The 18,525-nt window shown below is 44.2% G+C and overlaps 1 protein-coding gene across 2 annotated transcripts in view; it reads left to right on the top strand.

The window, feature by feature from the left end:
• Positions 1-18,525, top strand: part of TIAM1 (TIAM Rac1 associated GEF 1) — a 275,808-nt gene that overhangs the window by 86,391 nt on the left and 170,892 nt on the right. Inside the window, exons 1-2 of one of the 2 annotated variants that reach the window (XM_045540532.1) lie at positions 5,783-5,947; positions 10,913-11,096. The gene's annotated coding sequence lies outside the window, so the exon portion shown is untranslated. Of the gene's footprint in view, positions 1-5,782; positions 5,948-10,912; positions 11,097-18,525 lie in introns of those variants that run through there. The other variant, XM_045540534.1, reaches the window with a different exon arrangement.

The following is an 18,525-nucleotide window of genomic DNA, read 5'->3' as shown; positions in this document are numbered from 1 at the left end:
GCTCTGTGTCTCCTTCCTATCCGAGGTCTCCTCATTCCCTACCTCCCCGCCCTCCAATGTTCTGGCCCAGAAAATGTAAAACAACAGTTACCATTGTATCTTAATATAAAATAAAAATCAAAACTATTCCCATTCATGAATAACAGAAACAAATGTTGTTAAATTGGTTAGCCTCGGTCAGTGCCTGTGGCTCACTGTGTCCACCCTTAACGAGGGTGGCCTGCCACCGCCTCATAACAGGGGCTCTCTGGGGAGGACTTAGGGCCCAAGAGGTCTCTCTGTGGTCCCCAGGTCTGGAGAGGGCCCCACTCTCCTGTCCAGCACATAACTAATGCTTGGACTGTACTTTACTGATTACAAAACAGCAGTAACAACATGAGAACATTGAAAACATTATAAACCAGGATAGTTTAAGATAGAGGCTTGGCTTATTTCCTGATTGAAAACTGTCTTGACATGTTTAGTGCCCATTTGCCCACTTAGAGACAGTGCTGGGCATGTGCCCAGTGCAGAGCCCGTTAACCCCTGCATGCCATTGCCAATAGGCGCCTATTCCAGCTTCCCGTTGCACTGAAGGGAGATGACGTGGCTGGCTCTGCATTACCCATCTGGTTGTCGGCGGAGCCTGCACTTGAACCAGGTCTTCTCATTTCGTGTCCTTGCTTTTCCTACGACTAAATGAGGCCTCCCCACTAGGACAGCTCTGACCCAGCTCTTTCAAGAGGCTATACTGGGGATTATAAGGCTAACCTGGCATACTTTGAAGAGAAGGCAGGGCTGAAATTAGAACGTGACCTCTTACCTTCTTACATTAGTTATTCAGCATTATCTTACTTTTAGTGCCAATAACAGTTGTTATTGTTTATTGCTGCTGAGCAGAGAGGTACCTGAAATATCCCACACAAGGAAAAACTTAGATGTTCTTACCCCCACGAACCACATGTACCACTTGTGCAAGGCACCCAGAGCCCTCGGAATCAACAGCCTCGCTGTGGTGGGGGTGGGACAGCATCTGGCCCCATATGGTTTCCTGCTAGTGGGAGCTAAGGGTTCGTGGACTCTTCCTTTGCCTTCTTTGTTACCTTTATCCTCTGCTTGCACTTCCTCCCTTTTCCCTTCACCTTCCTAGTTACAAACCTGGCTTCAGTTACAAGTAGGTGGGCCACCAGTAAGTCCTGACACTCTTGACTTTGATGTGTTAGATAAAAGTCGTTCTTCTGCAAGGAAATCTAATTTGGGGCAATGAAAGCAATGGGGGTCTTTAAATCATGGAAACATATAATTGGAAGATAGAGCTAGGAAGCCAGAGAAAATTAAATTCAACATTATCATTTAATAATGGAGGAAATTGAAGCACAACTTTAAAGATTTTAAGGGACTTGCCCCACAGTTGCTGCAATATATTCTGGAGGTGGCATTTAAAGGCTATTAGAGTTTTCTTGGCCTCTTTTTGACAGACTTTATATTCTTTAAGAACGTTTCTGGATATTGTTAGGTATTCGGTTTTCAGATAGAGAAAACTGTGTGGAGGATCTAAGTTTCGTTGGCACGAGATTTACTTTAAAGCTGTAAAACGTTCTTGCATCAAATCAAATTTAATGAGGACCTGTGCTTCAAGGTATCACCTGAGAGGATGAGCCTTGTTTGTCTCTCAGAGAGAGGACCTCATCCAAGGCTGAAACAAGAGTTTTCAAACATGTCGGCATTCCTGAGCAGATCCTCAGATCACTCAGCCTGGACGTGGGTGGGATGGATCCATATTTAGACCTTTAATCAGTTTCAAATGTAAAAAATTGATTTCGACAATCGGTCGGTAGCCAACCCGAAAATGAATTTATGAAAAGCTTTCTGAATTTCTATAGCAACACCGTAGAATTAATGGCATCTGTATTTGGAACTGCATTATGCTAGGAAATCATGTTTTTATGTGGATTCAGATAATTTGACTGTGTTAACACCCCTGTTGTATATTACCTAACTCGAGGAGAACACTCCTCCCCAGCCTTGCGGGTAGCCGTTGCTAGGTGATGCAGGTGAGGGCAGGTTGGTGCAAGCACTTCTTACCTTGTTCTTGGGAGCCCTCCTCAGCTGCCTGTGCAGGCTGGGAATGGTGGAGCTAAGCCCCATTACCAGCACTGGCTTTAAATTCTCAGACCTCGTCAGCTCAGCTGGCTGCAACGTTTTGGGTGAAGCCACCTAGATTCCTGATCAAGTTGGTTCTGAAAACCCTTGAGCAGAAATCCAGAAGATAATTGCTTAAGGAGGGCATTTGTGTCATTGAGAACACAATGTAAAAGGAATTTTAAAAGTCAGCTATTGTAGATCTAATATATAAATCAGCAAGTTAAAGACTGAGTTAAAATCTTTGGGGAATATAAGCTCAAATAAACTCTCCGTAGTTTTTTGATTCTGAGTGTGAATTTCCTTGACAAAGGAAAAGAGAGGTTTAACCCTCTGACTTTTTCTCCACATACCAAATATTGTTTTCTTTCATGTATTTATTTATTATATAGTCCTCTTCTGTCTATTTAGCTATCTCTTGTGTAAATAGCCATTAACAGTTCAAATACCTTAAAGGGTGTCACGGTTTATGGTTTTTCTAAATATTTTTACATAAGTCTTTTCGTTTGCTGTAATGTGTGATTATTTTTGTACCTTGTATCATTTAGCATCGTCCCCAGGTTTATCCGGATCTTGAGAAATTGTTAAGAACCAAAAGTCAACTGTACTCCCTCTACTGGTTGCATTTCTTTGCAGCAGAAATATTGTGTGTTCATGTATAAGTTCATTGCTTTTGATGAAGCTCAGACCTGTGTTCATAGCTGCCCCCCTCCCCCACCCAATATTCCCATAACTTTTTAAAAAGCAAAACTAGTGGCTTTTAAAACTCCAGTTAAGCTGGAACCTTAAGAGGGTTAGGGTGTCTTCATTAATGCCCATTTGCCTCCTGGTGTGTAGACGGAGCCCACAGCTTGGCATTCTTCTAGGACGGGAGGACACAGCGCTTCTGCTATAGGAGTCAACGCTTCAGTGCAGAAGAGCTGCTCCCCTTCGAGGCCTGAGGCCGCTGCTTGGGGCCTTTCTGGTTCTGATGTTTTTGGGCCTTTACCTGTATGGGGTCAACCCTTCTGTTCAGATCTCCACTGTATGGAGCCAGCCGGTTTTATGTGTTACCTGCTCAGGCTCTTGAACTCAAGGCACCCTGGGGAATTCTCCAGAAGCATCTAGAGGGGACACTTTATTTTTAGGCCTAAGAGATAGAGGGAGGTGGGACTGTTTGGTTTAATCTAGGGTGCATGTGTCGAGCACCTACCATGTATTTGGCTTCAGGGGGATTCAAAATGAATAAACCTCCTGTCTTCTGCTCCCCTTTTGAGAAACACTGAGCATCAACAACAAGAAAACTTCTTCACTTCCAAGCAGAAATTAAATAATATCAGAAAGAAGGGGAAAAAAGTACGCGATCTCCCAGAGTTAAAAGAAACCATTTTTAGGTAATCATGAGGCCAGAAAATGTGTAGGCAGATGTTTGCTCTGTGTAAGGCCGCGCTGGCCGGCCCAGCCGCATGCTGCTTACCTTCCTCTTCTGCTAAGGGATTTGTAACGTGCTCTTTGATAAGCTGTGATGAGCTGAAGTGTCCTTCCTGTTCCAAGGAGTCTTTCCAGCATAGACTCCTGACCGTCAGTGGAGAAATGACCGATGGCCCCGATATGTCGCTCTGTCTCTGAATCTGTCCCATTTCCTGCTGCACACCAGGTCTCCTTCCCCTAAGTGCACCATCTCCGATTCTAAAGCCCATCCCCTGGATTTACATCATCTTCCTCGCATCCCTTTCATGATTATTTTCATCCAAAATTCAGCAGAAGTTGTTAGATTGGCGAGCGCACGGATGCCGAGGCTGTGCCACAAACTGTGGACTGCTTTCCTGCCCTTGACCTCAGCGTCCACGTTCTTCTGAGCCCACACAGATCGTTCTCAGCCATCAAGTGCTGCACAGTGGAAGACAAGAAGTGTTATCCTGTATTTTTATAAGTCTCTAGAGAGTCTCTTTAGATGGTTGATTTTGCTATGTGGAATAAATGAATTAAATGACAGTTGATAGTGAAACCTCTATCTCAGGGTTTCTCACTAGCAGCACTGCTGGCATTTGGGGTTGGATAGGTCTTTGTCGTGGGGGCTGTCCTATGCATTGTTGGATGTTTAGCAGCATCCCTGGACTCTAGATGCCACTAGACGCCAGTAGCATCCCCCAGTTGTGACAACCCAAAATACCTGGAGATATTGCCGAATGCTCCCGGGGCAAAATCAACTCCAGTTAAGGACCACTACTCTATCTGAACATTCCTCTCTCTCTTCATTCTGTTCCTTCAGAAGTGTTCATGGGCACTCTCTTGTTTGTTTGCTTCCTTCATTTATCAGTAATGGTTAAATTTCTGTTTATGCCAGCCTCTGTGCGAGTTACCAAGAATATAAAGATGAACCAAGCATCTCTTTCTTCATGTGAGTGTGCGCACACGTGCACGAGCGTGCACACACACACACACACACACACACACACACACTTGAGTCAAGTTTGAATGTATCATAGTTTCCACCACATCGATTCTTATCATTATTATCCTGAAAGTTCCTGTTTTTGGGCTACTGCTCCCAGACTATAACCCTGGATGGCATTTGAGTCATTATGACTTCTTTAATGAATGTTGTCTTTCTATTTTTGTTGCTTGTGTTTTTGAGGAAAGCTCCTTGCAGTGTGAGTCAGTATCCTTGGCTTTTGGCATAGCTGTTAACCTTATAAAATGATAATGCTCTATTAATCTATCAATTTCATCCATGAATGCTTCAACCATTCCAGATACAGCCGCTCACTTGTCACTCCAGATTTGCTGTTTTCTTCCATTGTGATTTGGTAACCAGCCACCTGAGGCTTCATTTAACCTGCGGTCATTTAAAGTTTTGTTTAATGAAACTTCTGTTTGGAAACTAAGGTCAAGCCCAGCGGAGGCATGCTCATTGGATTGCTTTCTGGTGAACTTTCCAGTTAGAGCGTTTCCTTCACAATTTTTAGAAAGGGCGATATAAAAATTGCTCATGGAAAATCAAATGTATGACCATTTTCTTTCTAAAGGGAGGAAAAGAGGGATGTGTTTCATCAAGGAAGGAGTTCACAGATAGCTTCAACTATGTTGGTAATTTTAACTTTTTATGCTGCACGGCGGGCACTTGGTTATTCATTGTATTCTTTTCAAATATATGTTTGTGTATCTGAAATACTCTGTAATATGTATTAAATAAAAGACAGCCTTGCAACTGGAAGAATAGGGACTGAAAAAAAGGAAAAAGAAAAGATAGCCCGTTGAAAGTTTGGTTTTTGTTTTTTCTGCCCTTCACTCCTCTTAAATAGATGGTTGGGATTAGGTCTCCACTGATTGAACTACTCACATTCCTGCCTGCAACGGGCTGTTGGGGGGCGGTTATGTAACATTTCTGGACTCTTAAAGCCTCCAAGAGGCACTGCTTTCTTGCCGTGTGCTGTCGAAAAAAATTTGACAGGCACTTAGGCTTTGTGCAGAGCGACCCGGTTCATCTGTAAAATGGTTGAGACCTTTTGGAAATAAATTTCCCCTAAGGATGCGGTGGGCCGGGTGCTGGGACTGTGAGTGACAGGAGGCCTGAGCTCTCGGCGCAGCGAATGCCAGAGGGGAGAATTAAATTGGAGAAGGAGGCGGAGAGGAGGGAGGCTGGTGGGAGGGGGGAAGGGAGGGGCGACAAACCCTCTGCAACACACCCAAATGACCAGATTCATCATAGCGCGAAACTTCGCAAGTTACACCCACTCCCGCTGCCGGCAGCCGGGGAAGGCTGCTGCTTCCTCATTTCTGTTACTGGAAGTTTGAGAGATGGGAAGCCAGACGGGAGAAAACGCGTGCGCCTCGCCGAGCAGGGGTGAGCTTTAATTTTAAAACCGATTCGTTCCACTGGCGAATCTTTTGTGTTGGGTGGGCAGGGGGAGCAGCCGGGTGTGGATCTGCACCGGGATAGGTGAGAGCCCGGGCTGTGCGGCCGGGGCGGGGGGGAAGCCGCGCGCCCCGCAGCCCCCGCCCGGAATCCGCGAGCCGCGTCCACGCTGCGCCCCGAGCGCGTCGCCGGCGGGGCTGCCGGGGACACCGCGCTGTTGGTTCTGGCTCCAGGGTAAGGGGGCCCGGACTTCGAAAGCGCCGCTCCGTCCCCTCTTGCCCTCTGTAACCGAGGATCGTCGCACGGGATACGGGGTCGGGAAGGAGATGCGGGACCATGTCACGCTGCGCGTTGGGTAATGACAGGTCAATGTCGTTGAAAATGAACCCCATGAAGGGCTTGGGATTCAAGCGAGGAAAAGTTCCCAAGGAATATTCGGAAACTGTCAGGCACCTGGACGGGAGTTCGGAGCGAGGCATCGGAAGGCTCGGGCTTCTCGTTTGTTTCGCGTCTGATTAAATGAGTTCGGCTCAGGGTTCCTGGCTGTGGAGGTGTTGTGTATCTGGAACTTTTTTTCTTTTTCTTTTTTGAAAATGCCAGTTTTTCTGTGACAGCGGGTTTATCTTTTGGATTGATTGCCTAAGTCAATTTCGGGTGGGGTGTGGAGAGGAAGTCTGGGTGGCGGGTGGCACGAGGGTTGGGCTCATTGCAAGTGGCTCTTGATATGGCCCTGCGAAGGGTAAACTTGGCCAAATACAGTTTCTCACATACATTCTTTAGATTTTATTTGGAGCCCGGAGCCAGTCATTGGGCTTTCACTTGGCATGTGTGGTTTTTGTTCACTGCATAGGGGTCAGATGGAGGCTTTGGGGTTAACTCTTACCTGTTTCACTTACTTCATGTCTGATCAACCAACGGCTTAGTAATGCAGCAGCCCTTGGAGATTTATTTATTTTTTTTAAAGTGAATCCTTCATATGATTTTTTTCTTTTGTTTTTTTTAGACAGGGTCTTGCTCTGTTGCCAGGGCTAGCGTTCTGTGATGTCATCATAGCTCAGTGGAGTCTCAAACTCCTGGGCTCAAGTGATCCTCCTGCCTCAGCCTCCAGAGTAGCTGGGATGGCACGCCTGGCTAATTTTTTTTTTTTTTAATTTTTTATTTTAAAGAAGTGGTGTCTGGCTATGTTGCTCAGGCTGGTCTTGGACTCCTGGCCTCAAGTAATCCTCCTGTCTCGTCCTCCCAAAGTGCTAGGGTTACAGGCATGAGCCTCCGTACCTGCCCCATATGAATTTTTATAGAATTGCTTTACTTTGTGGTGAGAAAGGAAAGTGAAGAAATAGGTGGCTCTTATTATTTTTACAGGAAACCAAATATTCCTTTTACAAGTGTTTCTCCTGGTTCTGGGGTGGGTACGGTTAGGAGGATGTTAGTAGCTGCTTTTATCATTTTTGTAATACTTGGAATAGCCTGGCTTTCCCAGCTTATCTCCACTTGAACTTTGGGGTTAGGGGACAGGTTCCCGGGGCCACAGTTTACTTAGCTTGCTCTAACCCTCTGGCTTCCCTGATGTTAAATATACAGATGTAAAGAAAATTGCTTTTAAATCAAACCAGACATGTCCCAGGGAAGAATAACAAGTTGTATGATCCAGGGCTGTCACCTGCTGGAGCCCTGAGTTCTAGCTCATTTTGGGCTCAAGAAAGGACCCAGCAGGTAGATGTGAACTTGGTGCTGATGTGAGGTCTCTGATCTGCTCCCCCCACCCTCAAGGAACCTTTAGCACCTCACGCAACAGGAAAAGCAACCGAATTGGATCCCGTGATGGAGCTGGTGAAGCTGACTAATAGATGGGGTTTTATGGAACAATAATCCTTAGCTGGAAAAAGGGGAATACATTATTCATAGAATAAAGGTTTTAAGATATTGTCACATGGGATTGTTAGAAGACATCATACAGACATCCAAAATTAGGGTTAATGCTGCTATATGACTGTGTAGGTGTGAGAGAAAGTGACAATTTCTGTATCATTATTTTTTCATATGATTTCTTCACCTCTCCCAGTTAATAACCTGGTTTGGCTCTGTTTGTACTTTTAAAATTTATTTATTTTAAAGACACAGTCTCGCTATGTTGCCCAGGCTGGACTTGAATTCCTGGGCTCAAGCAATCCTCCTGCCTCAGCCTCCTAAGTTGCTGGGAGTACAGGTGTGCACCACTGCACCTGGCTGCCTGTAGTTTTTTAAAATTGTAGATTCAATTTGTTTAATATATTCTGGATCATTAAAATTATTTTGTTTTAGTAACTAATTTTTATAGGAATTTCCCTGTTTTATGTACCATTTTAAATTTACTGGTATAAATTTACTGGTATATCCTCATAGTTTTTAAAGATTGTAGAAATGTTTCCTTTTTCATTCATTAATTATTTGTACCTTTTCTTGGTCAGTCTTGCTAATGTATTATCAATTTTATTCGTCTTTTAGAAGAATCAACCTTGGTGTCTGTTTGTATTTTTAATTGAAACACAAAGGCCGCTTCCTTTCTTGAGTTTATATGCATTTTTAAAATTCTGCCCTGAGAGACTGTCAAAAAAGGTTTTAAAATGGCCTTTGAAAATAAGCAACTGAGTCTCTTAGCAGCAAGGAGGAAGACATTATGTAATTATCTTCATGTCTCTGACGTTGTTTTTTCAGTTTTATTAAAACATACCTTCTGTTCGTGAGCACCACACACGTTGGACCAGATTGTTCCTAGGTGGGTTTTGTGTATTCGCTGAGGCACACCCTGTGAAATTGTGTTGGAAACATCTAACTAGAATTTGCATGAAACTTACTGATAATTTAATGTGAATTGTAGGTACTTGCAACCCACTTGACAATACAGATTTACGTTGTACCAGAGCAGAACAAATTTGCTGTAATGACTGGGAAAGAATGCTTCATTTTGGTTCATATTTAATGCATGAGCCTGAGCATTTTAAAGTTTTCTCAGAACAAGTTCTGAGTATGTGATAGTGTAAGATCAAGAACCCTGGAGTAGGAAAGACCTGGCTTTGAATTCCTGCTCTGCCACTTTTAGCTGTGTGGCCTCAGGAAAGTTGCCTAACTTCTCTGAACTTCTGTTTCCGCAAGTGTGAGAAAACTGCTAATGGGGGCTGTTGTGAGATTTTAGTATGAATTCAATGAAAAATGAGATTTCAATATGAATAGCCATGTAAGTAAGGTTTCTATCCCTGGTTTGGCACAAAGTAGGCACTTAATAATTACCTGAGTGTAGTAGATATTGTTTTCGGCCTCCAACCTCACCTCAGTGCCTTCCTTCCAAAAAGGAGAAGTTATTGCAATAGAATAAAACAAAAACTACTTCCCTCATTTGTCTTCTCTTCATTATGGGCAAGTGGGGTTACCAGGGTCACTTTTTATTATATCTTATTATTGTAATTGATTGGTGGTAAACCGGCTGTGTATCTCTCCCCTCCAATTTTTATCTTACCTTCCTAGGATTTTTTTTTTCTTCTTCTTCAGTTCATCTCATCTCCTTGAGGATCTCACTGCTCTGTTATTTCTTTTCTGTCTTTCTTTTTTTTGGCTACCTTTCGGCTGGAAATGGAAATGAGTACAAACCTCAAAACTTGGCAGCAACTGGGATGTAAGTTAGTGGGTTGCTTCTATAAAGGCAAAGTTTGTTAAATTTAGTTACTCAAGAATTTAACTTGGAATCCAGGCACTCTGGCATGAGCCTGTAGTCCCAGCTACTTGGGAGGCTCAGGCAGGAATATCCCTTGAGCTCAGGAATTTGAGTCCAGCCTGGGTAACATAGTGAGACCCCTGTCTTTAGAAAAAACATTAAAAAAAAAAAAAAGAATTTAATTTGGAGTTAGGTGGTGCTGATTATTCATAGCAGTTTTGTATTGCCATTGCATTTTTCTGAGAATGTTTTTCTAGACCTTGGAGTTCCTAAGTACTTTGGGGGATGTATCGATTGTTTAGTACAATGGTTGACATTGCAACCCAGAAGGAAAAATAAAAGTGTAGGATGGAGGAGGTTGACTGGTTAATATCCTTCCACAAAGGAATATGGCATCACTGAAGTTGCCCAACCCTAAGCCATTTGTTCTTCCTGGGGTTTCTCAATTTAAAAAATCCTGGGGAATATATGGTATAATTAGCTAGAATTTATTTATGCGTCTAGTATTGCAAGGGGCTGGGCTGGGGATGGGAAGGGATTATGAGCTAGGAAAAGGCATCGTTTGCTTTATAGTGCTACGCTAACACCATTCACTGCTTGCCCAAGGAGTGAGTCTCAGTTTCATTTCATGTAGCGGACTGGCTTCAAGTGTGGAATTATTTTCAAAGAAGACAGATTGACTAGCTGCACCTGGTCTGGCCTGTCCACTGTGCCCCAGTGTTGCTGCTTTGTTCTAGCTGATGCTTTTATGAGAATGGAGAACAGAGAGGCATAGTTTTCATAAGTTATTTTGTAACACTGGTTTCTCCGGTTTATTTTGATGCTGTTGCATGAAAACAAGTATCAGCAAGGCTTTCATTGGTAAAACTTTTGGGAAAGAGATCATCACTTTTGGAAAGTTTTGTTTAATGGCTTGGTGTGGATTTGTGAGATCCTATACAGAATTGTAGAGCCTCATCCAGTACCTTGAAGTCACATGCTCCAGTGTTTCCATAAATTATGAAATTTTGGTGGGCAAAACTCACCGCTGCCAGCGTGCTTTCTACAAAGCCATAGGTGAATAAGGGCCTGGTAAATGCTTTTTTGATTATTAAAATATGAATTGTTTATGAAAGTACCAATGCCAAATACTAATGTATTGAGTGTCTGCAATATGTGAGGTACTCGTGTTACTGCATTCATGTTTCTGAGAGTGATACTGCAGTCTTTAGAGGTATGTAGAAATGAACACAAAACCCATTACTTTCTTATGTCTACTCTTACAGGTAGAACCACTGTGAACTGAGGCCTGCCTTTCTAGACCGGAAACCCATGAGGAGGAGGGAGAGGAGGAGGCTTGGTACCATGGGGTCTGACGCTCTGAATCCTAGTCTCTTACCCAGGACGTGAGCAGCCCCTACAGATGGCACATTTGGAGATCCTGACGAAGCCTCTTCTGTTTCGGATGGGGTGAGTGGGGCATCTGCAGAAGGCTGAGAAATGACTATTTAGGCTTTTGATCTATTGTCTTCTTATGATCCTGCCCAGATCCACCTGTTTCAGGACAATAAGGAGTTTGTCATCTGTGACTGTTGTTTTGGTGGGAAGAGGTTTGCTGATTCTCCCCGTTTGCAATCTGAGGCTTTGAATTGGTGTTTAGGGAATGTTTCCCCTTCTTGTTGAGTCATTCCCATGGTTATATTGTTTTGGAGACTTCAGAGGGTAATCTTCCTACCTCTGTCTTCCTGACTTCTCTTTTGCTTGCCCCTGTGATACTAGGAAAGGGGAAGGAGGAATTGATTTAGAAACTTGGCATCAGAACGTGCTTGTTTGGGGGCTGTTGGATGTGGGATACTGTCACCTTTAATGCGAGAGGGTGAGCCTTTATCTAGTCCGTGAAGTGGGTTTGGTTAAAGTGGAATATTTCACGTGGGCCTCACTGCTTTGGTGAAACTGGGCATCTTATTGCATGGTAGGCTTGGGGCTTTCACGGAAAGGATCAAGTGGTCACCGTGCACCATTCACAGTCCCTGCGAAGGCACCTTTTCTACTTCCTGTATGTGGTACAGAGCTCTTCTAGGGAGTTCCAGCAGAAAGGGCCGCGCGTACTTCAGTTTCCCTTCTGCCAAATGGGAACAGTAACATCTGCTTGTGCAGTCCCTGCTTACTTCCCAAGGGGAGAATGATTCCGACCACAAGGGGCTTTCTAGCTGTGTGAAGTTGCTGCTGTTCCTTTCAACTTTGCCTTCCTCTGTGGCCAAACCCACCCAAACCTTATTAGCAGATGACATCACGATGCATTACTTAGCATTTACCAGCTTTTGATAATATGTTGGTTGGTCCAGAATTTGAACAAAATGGGAGACTTACAGACTCGATGGAGAGGCAGAATTGCAGTTGCTTCCTAAGGCGTGATTCCGGTAACTTTCAGAGTTTCCCACTCAGCATTCCGGGTCCTGCGTTGCCGGTCTTGCTGCAACCTGTTCCTCCAGTCTTACCTGCTGCCTCGCTCTGCCTGGATCCGACCCACGGCTCGGCCACTCCTTCCTGTGACTGTACACGGAGGCTCAGGATTGACATCACATTGTGTTATCATAATTGGGTTACGTGCCTTTTTCGAGGGGTAAAACTAGTAATATAAGTGACAGTAAAAACAACAGCAATTAACCCTTTGGAGCACAGGCTGTCCGTGTTTTGCCCCTAAACTTTTGGATCTTTGTACCTTTCTGAGCTCTTTCCCTGTGTGCATTCCACACCTGCCTCTCTTTGTTGGAGGGCTGCCTTTAGGCATTGGGTCCCCTTTGACCAGGTCCCTGGGAGTCCCTGTACCCCCAGGGATCCTTAGCAAGGGCTAACCCTGAGGAGGGTTCACACATTCCTGGCCAACTCTGAGGTCTCACCTGTTCTGTCTCGGGAGAGCTCCCTGTGGCTTCCTTTTCTCCAAGCCTTTCGCTCCTACTTGCCATCTGGTTTTCCCTGGAAGCACCTCCCAGTAAAAAACTCAAACGTGACTTCTCATCTCTGGCTTACGTACCTTGTCGAAAGCAACAGTCTTGGAAAGTGGGGAGCTAGGATTTGAGCCCTGGGAGACTGGCCTGGAGTCTGTTCTCTTAAATGGTTTCCCCCTGTGTGTTCCTTCAACACAGACTGCTGGATTTCTCTTTCTGTTTGCTTCTGCAGGGATTATAGTGACTGGCATGGAGCACTCGGGAAATGTTTGCCAAATGAGTGGCCCGCAGAGTCAGCCTTTCTGAGTCCTGTCTCAGCACCTGTCCTTGCTGGGTTTCCCCAGAATGGCCTTCCACCAGCTCTCTGCCAATTCAGACTTTACCTCTCCTTCAGGGTCAACTCGGGTCCACCTCCTCCTTGCTGCCTTCCTGGTCTATCCCACCCCACTGTCATCCTTGCCCCTCAGAACCGGCGATCATGCTCAGATGTTGCCCTTCCTAGCTTCTCTTCCCCAGTAGGATCGTAAATCCTGGAGAGCTACAGTTGTGCCCTGTACCACACAGCGAGTGCTTAGGGATTCTTTTGGGCTTCATTAAAACCTGGTTGGAGCTGTCCAAAAAAATGTCAAGGTTGTTTCCGGGTTCTGTTGAGTGAAGGGAAATAATGAGGTTAAAGATCAAAAATAAAAAAAAAAAAAAAAAAAAAGAAGAAGGGGGACAAATCTGAAAATTGTTAACCCATTTTTTGTGTGAGCCCATGTGTGTATTTTCACACTGCAGCTGTTCCAGTTGAATCATAGAATGGATGTATCATCTCTTGGCTTGGAGCACAGGGACTAGACCATCTTCACCCCGAGGGAATTTAAGCAAATTTTTGTGGTGAATAATGTAGATTCTCCTCCAATACTTAGGATGTAGTTTCACAGATTTCATACAAATGGTAGGTGAAACATGTCAAGCATCTTCCTCCCCCGCATTTGAAAGATGACAAAGATGTCCCTCAGCAGGGTTAGTGTGTTGACATCATGATGTTTCAACTTGTGGCTGGCTGAATGGTCCACAGTGGTCTCTCTCTCCACTTTTGGCAACTTGGACATGCTTTGTCTCTGAAAGAGGGCTATGCTGGAAGGGAAGATGCATACATTGAGCACCTACTGTGTGCCTGGCATTCTGCTGAGTGCACTCTAACAGAGTACATGATTGAACCTCCCAGCCCCTCTGGCATGTGCATATTCACAAGTCCAGTTGATGGCACCCAAGTGGCTTGACTAAAATCACACCATTGGGTGGTGGCCCTGGATTTGAGCTGTGTTTTATCTGAGTTCCAAACCCACGACCATTCCTGTGCATCTTGATCTTTGGTTCTGAATATAAACAGAGGCGTTTAGGTAATGATATCTAATGGACATATTAACTCTGAAATTTGGAGGCTCTTGGGTTCATTTCTGATCTGTACCTTTTCTGTGTTAGCCAATTCTTCTTAGCACTTCACTGCTCATGAATTTGTTAAAGTCATTATTGCCTGGAATATCATGCTTAGGTGTGACTTTTGGGGGAGTGGGTAATATTTATAAAACTGCAAAATTAGGGATCTTATGTTATTTTTAGATGCTCATCGACAGGTGAAATGTGTCACGCTGATTCTCTGAACACCCTCTGGAACACGAAGTAGTTTTATCCTTCACTTTAAGAAGCAGGAGCCTGTCCAGCTAGACCGAAGACTTCCTTTGACTGTCTGGTTCTGTGGCACATACGGCCCTGGGGGGTTGGTGTCTTGGGTCTGCTGCAGCAGGACACCCTGGAGCCTTCCCTCTGCCTGTCCCTCTCCTGCCCATGTTGCGTAAACATTGGCATGGCAGGGACAGATGGCCACTCCGGGGCTCCTTTGATGTCACATTTGGTTGCCTGGGTGGGGGGTAGGGTGGTTGCAGCCAGTCTCCACGGGAGGAAGAGAGGCTGACTGGGAAATACCCCCTTGACAGTGGGTAAACACAAGCTTACCTCCGGAAAAGCTGGGCGCCCCGTGCGTGTGCAGGCTGGGCGGTAATGGAGTCAGATTTACATAAGTGTGTTTGGCTTGGGAAGGAGCCAGTCTGCTCAAAACACAGCCCTTTCTCTCTGCTCCTAATTGATGCTCAGCAGAGTTTGGTTTGCTTATGGGAATGTGAATGAACCATGTGGGGGCTGGTGGAGGGAGTGATGGGGTGCAGATAATTACTTTCAGAGCTAGAAAAAAATCCTTTCCAGAAGCCCAGCCTAGGTTTGCTGGAGGCTCAGGTGAAGGCTCCTGGAATCCCTGGAGCTTCGAGATAGAGCAGTTAGGTGCCCTTATCAGTGGAACTCTTTGCTGGTCAAACAGCATCAATCTGTGTAATGAGGACTGAAGGCTTTGATGGAAAATAGGAGGTAAAATAATGAGGAAAAGTACCCAGACAGGGAGGGCAGGAGGCAGCAGAATCCCTCTTGAAAAAAAAACTGAGAGCTGACAGTATGTGAAAATCAAATGGGTTTTTTTGTGGCTTCAGCTTTAGCAGGAAATGCTGAAGGTAGTTGCATTGGCCTCCATGCCAACCAAGCATGGGGTTCAACCAAAGTGGAAAAGCCCGAAGCCACAAGGGTTAATTGAAAGCTTTCCCAATTCTAGTTTCTGGGTAGTAACTGTTGCTATTTTTTTTTTCCTACGCATTTTACAGAAGTCCCAACAAGCCAAATTAAGGTAATGTATTCAAGTTAACAAGAGTGATATCTAGTGACTATGCTGCATATTAATTTTTTGGGGGGGAGTCGTTAGGTCATTTTTTTCATTCTTTCAACAAATCATTGACTGGGTAGCTATGGTTATTGTCTTTGGAGGTGTCCTTGGAAGATCACCATCCTCAAGGAGCTTACGGCCTAAAAGGGAAGAAAAGATACGGCATTGAGAGTTCATAAGGGTACAAATGAGGGGTATCAACTAGAAGTTTGATAAATTTGGAGAGTCAGGACATTAGCCATTGAACTGTGAGGGCTAAAGATGGAAAAATTATTCACTTTAATATTCCTAATTTCCCCTGGTTATTGAGAGTTTACTCTCTGCCTGCCTCAGTTCTAAATGCTTACCATGCATGAATACATTTAATCTTGATACTAATCCAACGGGCTATTGCCATTCCAGTTTTACAGCTGAAGAAACCGAGGCAGGGAGAAGTAAAGGTGACTCAGCGAGGCACGCAGGCTCCGGTAGACATCCTGGCAGCCAGCACTGCCAGCTACTCCCGCCCTGGTCCACGAGCCAGCTGGGTGGCCGAGGACCGCTAGCCTCTGTGGCTTTGATTTTCCTGTTTTGGTAGAACAATCCATGCATCTACAGTATTTAATTCTTCTTAAGAGTCAGGGGCAAACAACCTGTGCACTCTTTCTCAGTGTTTAGAGGAATCTAGTTGGTGCAGATGCCTGACGGACCATTTAGTCATGAAAAGATCTAAACCAACAGGCTTTTTTTCCTTAGGTCATTGGAGGGTGATTTTAATTATCATATAAACAGCATGAATATGACTGTGGAAGTTTTATTACCAGTTCCCTGGTGGTGGTTTGAGCATTTTCTCTGGGTGGTTCCAGTGCCAGTGTTGATACTGCTGGAGATTGTTCCTGCTCAGGGCAGAGTGAGTTTTCTCTTTTGGTGACAAAAAGAAATTTTTTTTTCTTTTTTTAAGCAGGTGAGTGACAGTATTTATGGCAGGGTCAATCATTTGTGTTTAAACACAATGATTATCCTCATTTGCCAGTCAATGTTTAATGAAATATGAGAGAGAGAGTGAGGGCATGCACTGGGCTAGCAAGAAGACAAGGGACCCAGGTTCTTGTCCTAACTCTTTGACGTTAGTCTAGCCAGTTGCTTGGGGCTGAGAGTTACATCCTCAGGGGACTTGTGATGTATAGAAGTTTCTCTATATATGGTAGGCAAAGCCTGTAATATAGATATTATATATCAAGACTCAAGTTTTAGCTTGACATAACTGCATTATTTATTCGTTTCAGATCCAGCTGTTGTGGCTGGATTTTATATTTTTGGTATTATATTTAAAATACTGTGTTATCTTCTGTTTGTGTTTTCTTTTCTTTCTTTCCTTATTACTCCAGGAGTAAGGGGTTTCGTGTAGGATGAAAATGGAAACTAAAGAAAAGATAGGATCTGGAAGTAATTTTCAGCAGCCGAGAAATTAAACAAAATGGGAAAACACACCATTTTGTTGCTAGCCAGATGAAGGGAACCCAGGAGTGTATACTTGCTTTTTCCCAGTAATTGGATACATTATACACAGATTATGTTTTCACTGGGACCTTGCAGGTAAAAGAAAGCACGAAGCAGATCAGGATGTTCAATATTTCCCTTGTCTCAAGAGCACATCAAGTTGGTGTTTAAACTCGGATCGCCTGCTTTTCATTTCTATAATTTCATATCAGACCCAAGTCCTGCCAGGGGGACCCTCCTTCTGCGACTCCTGTCTGCCTAACCACCAGGCTTCCTCACCAGCCGTCTTTCTGACTCACAAATGAGGGTGGGTGTGAATGCTCGGAGCACTCAGAATGTGGGAAATACAGGATGTGGGAATATCTGCACAATGTCAGACTGGAGTGGGAAAGCAGTATCATGAAATGGAAGGCCTCCTCAAATGACTTTTGGTTTGGTTTTCAAAGTTGGTGCGGCACAGTTGGGAAGTCCCAGGCCTGAGCAGTATGGAAGGGGAGGGTCTGTCCTTCCAGGAATGCATTTGGATGTTAGAGATTGTCGAGAAATGGTTTCTTCTGGCGTATCATTTCCTGAAACGCGTTTGGGCTTTTGGGCATCATCTTCCTCATGTTTCCCGAGAGTTGCTGGGGCTGGTAGTCCTTGAGCAGCTGGTAGCCCCTGCAGAGTGTGTTCTGACATTGTGAGCTCCCCTCCTCCAAGAGATGGGCGTATCTGACTTGCGATGCCTGCATTTTGTGACTTTTGTTTAATCATTAGTATGTGCATTTTGAAACGGTTGTTGGTAGAACAGATGCCTCCTTTCCTAGTTCATTTCTATACCTGTGTCCAGAGACTTGCATGCGTCTTTATTTTAAAATTTGTCATGATCTTTGTTGACCACGTGGTTGAATGTTTGAAATGCATTCATCACTCGGCAGTTTTTTCAGCACCTGCTGTATGCAGACAGGTTTTATTTAGTCTAGACAAAAGAAAATATTCAAGTCACTTTTTACCTTTCAGAGTTTATAAATTCATCTGAAGTGCTTGAAAAAAACCACGGCGTTAGAAATGGATTTATTTGTGTATAAAACTAACACCAGACTTCTCTGCCAAATTTAATTTCTTAAAAGTGTTCTTAGAAAGGGAGACTTTCCCAGAGAGTAGGAAGCCTATTTTGTGTTTAACTCGTGAAGGTCATTCTTTACTTTTTTCTTTCTGTCAATCTTTTTCTCCCCTAAGCTGTTGTTAAAAACATAGAAAGTACCCGCCTCCCACATACACACACACAACCCTGCAACACATGGATATTTATAGCAGCTTTATTCATAATTTCCAAAACTTAGAAGCAACTAACATGCCCTTCCGTAGGTGAATTGATAAATGAACTGTGTTATATCCAGACAATGGGATATTATTTAATGCTAAAAAGAAATGAGCCATCAAGCCATGAAAACCCATTAAGGAACCCTAAATGTGGTTGCCCGGGTCTAGAGAAGAGCGAGGGATGAACACGCAGAGCACAGAGAACTTTTAGGGTGGCAAAACTGCTCTGTATGAGACTGTAGTGGTGGACACGTGTCATTATACATTTGTCCAAACACATAGAATATACAACTCCAAGTGTGAGCCCCAATGTAAACTATGGACTTTGGGTGATAATGACGGGTCAATGCAGGTTCATCAATGGTAGCAAATGGACCAGTCTGGTGGGGGACATTGTTCTTGGGGGAGGTTGCACGTG

The sequence above is a fragment of the Lemur catta genome, chromosome 1 (genome assembly GCF_020740605.2).
Source record: "Lemur catta isolate mLemCat1 chromosome 1, mLemCat1.pri, whole genome shotgun sequence".
NCBI classification, from domain to species: Eukaryota; Metazoa; Chordata; class Mammalia; order Primates; family Lemuridae; genus Lemur; species Lemur catta.
This window is presented reverse-complemented; position numbering and strand designations above follow the sequence as displayed.